Here is a 3,677-nt window from a genome sequence, read left to right as displayed (position 1 = left end):
CGTCTTTAGTCGGAATTGCCGATCGACTCGGTGATTCACCTTTTGGTGTAGTTCATCGTAGTTTTGTACCATCCTTCAACATCATCGTGCTCTGGGTCATTGGGCGAGATGGTACTGCTTTCTAGAACTTCTCGACGATACGCCAACTAATCCCTTTTTCCACCGACTTGATCCTTTCCTTTAGGGCTTAGCACACTGGAACAAAAGGCGAAGTAAGACCCTTCGGCGACCCACCAAGTAGACTTGGCGATCCTCAGGCCTTCATTTCTTCATTCCTTTTTGCGACGTAGTGTCTCCTTCAAATTTCAAGTACCTGAAACTGAAGTGTTTTCATCAGATATTGAGATAAAATAAGCATTTGAGAACACAATTTCTATCAAAATAAAGCCCTAAATGAGTGCAATTTGTGGACTCATCAACACCCCCAACTTAAACTTTTGCTTGTTCCCAAGCAAACTCAAATTCAGCCGTTCAAAAAGGGTGTCTCGAACAGTGCTACACAAGACTCCATAATGTATGCACACAGAAAGACTTAATTTACTTATGCAAAGATCAAATGTGCACTCAAGGATTCAAGCTGTGACTCACCAATATCAAAGAACCTCATGCTCACATGCTTACAATAATTGCTTCAAATGCAAGTTCAAGCTCAACCAAAGTGTTCAAATGCCCTCACACAAGGAATGATTCCATATGCACACAATGGTTTGCAGTTCAATGCTTCGGAATCAGATACAATGCTCACAGTCACAAAGAAGAACACAATTCATGCTTTCACCCATAGGTTTGCTCGTATGTTCTAATCAACATTGGTTTCAGCTCACTCAAGATCAAAACGGTCTTTTCAAGGCTTGTAATGGGGTTGAGTGCAAATGTATGGTCATTTAGGCTCAGTGAATTTTATGCTCATGAAATGTGGTGTTCACAACACTTCATTTCCTTTTCTTTCATCATTCTCTTTAGTTCTCATAAGTCATCCTATTATTCACTTTCCATGGATTGTTTGGAACCCCATCTCTTTTGTACTTTATTCCACAACTCTTTTTTTTATTATTTTTCTTTTTCTCTTTCTCTTTTTTTTTTATATGGAAGGGTTCCATTTTTCTCAACACCATGGATTAAAGGAGACTTTCCTTGCACTTCTTGACTTGCCCTTATCTTTTCACCACACCCCCGACTTAGGCTCTTGGCCTAAGTTGGCTATTTAATTAACCACAATTCAAGAGGATTATAGGTAGTCGATAAAGAAAGGTTATGATTTTATCAAGTTTCTTCCAAAGAAAGGTAAGGCTCCAAGGGTGTTCAAAAGAGAATCACACGCTCACAGGGTAGGTCACAAAAAGGGTATATGTCAAATTGGTTCACATTCTTAGAAGTTGCCTAAGATCATATCAAGAGATAGCATCACTTAGTTGACCGGACCAATGGGGCAAATTCTAGGATCTATTATGCATGGTTAAAAGTAAGTTGGGGGTCTCATCACACTAGGCATTAACACTACAGTAAAACAAGACTCCACACTTTCGCTAGTGTGCAATGATCATCACAAGAAAATCAATTTAATAAATGGCTAATCAGAACGAGATGCAAAGAGTACACATATTGTCTATGCAACTTCATTTGGCCTCATCGTAGCTGTACATTCATGTTCGTTCTATTGTAAGCACTATTCAAGTCATTGGTATTGATCGAAACCGAGACATAAATTTTGCAAAAGAACAGCCACATTCAACACATGAGAGGTTGCAAAATTTTTTGGACGGGTCAAAAATCATTTTTCAATTTCAAACAAAAGGAACCATATGCTCAATCATCCACAAATAAGCAGTATTAACACAATTTTAAACAGAACAACCCAAATATATACACGAAACACAAACAAAAGTAGCACACAATAGGTGTGGGCCTCACCCCACCACAAAAAAAAAACATTTGTCCTCAATTGCATAAAACAAAATATCCAGAATGTAAATTAAAGGAAGACATAGAGGGAGGTAAAGAAGGGATCCTGTCAAAGCAGTCGCTCCATCTGTCTGGGCATCAGTGCCTGGAGTGTTTTCATTCTGCTTCTAGTTCTCTTTTTCTTTTCACTCTGCTTCAGCTTCTGCAGTAATATTAGCCTTGATCATATTGTCCAACTTGTGAGCTGCTACAAAGGCGTGTATCACATTGCGGAACCCTTGAGCCCACGAAGGGATATTAGGGTCGATGGGAATTCTCCTCCTCGAATTGGTTGTCTTGTTCTTGCTCCTTGCAGTTCTTCTGTACTTTTGTGGTCTTATGTGTCTGAGTGGCATTTTTCTTCCTACAACTTTTGGTCTGGCCATGTCTGCAAAGTCTTAAGATAATGTTAAAACATATTTGACAAACAAAACAAAGACATCTAGGTGCATAAAGACTAGATAGTCTATTTGGTGTGCCGCCAAATACGCTAGGCGTTCCGCCAAATACGTTTGGCGTGCCGCCAAATACGTTTGGCGAGCCACAGATAATCCGTCGAAGGTCACAATGCCGAATGAGTTAGGGGTGCAGACAAAGGGCGAATAAGAAGACTTTCGGCGAGTCACCGAGTGCTCTTGGTGACCTCATACTTCTCGCCAACTGTTACAGATGTCACAACAAATAAAGCATGATAATAAAGGGGGATATAGGTTAATTAGGCAAACTGCTGAATAGTTCATCGAGCTCACCACAGCTCACCGAATGACCCAACGTGCCTACTTTTGACTCAACTTCTCAAAATCAGCCCCGTAACCCTGAAAACAAAATAAAAAGCATGCACCAGCACAATTATGGTGGGACTCATAACACCCAAACACAACCCCTCAAATTTTAATCCAGTTTAAGGCATGCAATTACAGGAATTCAACAGTCACAACTACTCGAGCAACGATATCAAATTAAATCATGCATGTAAACAATCTAATCTTCTCGGGGAGGAATAGAACACTTCAACCAGATCATGTTATTGCAAATGAGTATAGTTTATGATAAATTAAACTTGGGGCATAGAGAACTTAACTTTTGTGTCGCTAAGGAGAGGAATGAAATGCTAAGCGGCAATGTAATCCAAGTCCGAGCATAATTCAAGAACTAAAATGCCCTAATAGTGCAAGAAATATAGAAACTAGAGTGCAGGTGTGGGTTTGGACAGATAAAAAGTGAGGGAATGTGAATGAAATTGAAACTTTTAAACCATTGGCTTGCAAAAACCGTCCAGTTTTCACCTACTCGGTGACATTCGTCAATCTCGCCTACTCACTCGACGGAACGCCGACTGTTTAGTTTCTTCACCAAAATTTACAAAACCTCTGGTTTACGAGGGGGGTCCAAACGGCGGCTTCCATCGTGATCTTTGACATGGTCGGTGATTCGCCAATATTTTCAAAAGCTTGCCGAGTTTTACAGACTCCAGTGTTGATGATGTCTTGACTCAAACGGCGGATAAGGTCAGATTCGCCGACCCTTTCAGTGACTCACCGATTGGATTTATTGCTCGCCAATCTGCACTTTTTGTTCACTCTCCACACTTCCATCTGTACAATCAACACACCATTATTTTATCAAAGCAAAAAAAAGAAATAAACGGTTTTGGGTTACCTCCCAAATAGCGCCGTAGTTAACGTCGTGGCATGACGCGAGTCACCATTTAAGCTTCATTGTTGGGGTTACCCATA

This window comes from Solanum tuberosum, unplaced genomic scaffold (genome assembly GCF_000226075.1).
Source record: "Solanum tuberosum cultivar DM 1-3 516 R44 unplaced genomic scaffold, SolTub_3.0 scf00075, whole genome shotgun sequence".
NCBI lineage: Eukaryota > Viridiplantae > Streptophyta > Magnoliopsida > Solanales > Solanaceae > Solanum > Solanum tuberosum.
Note: the sequence above shows the minus strand (reverse complement) of the source record.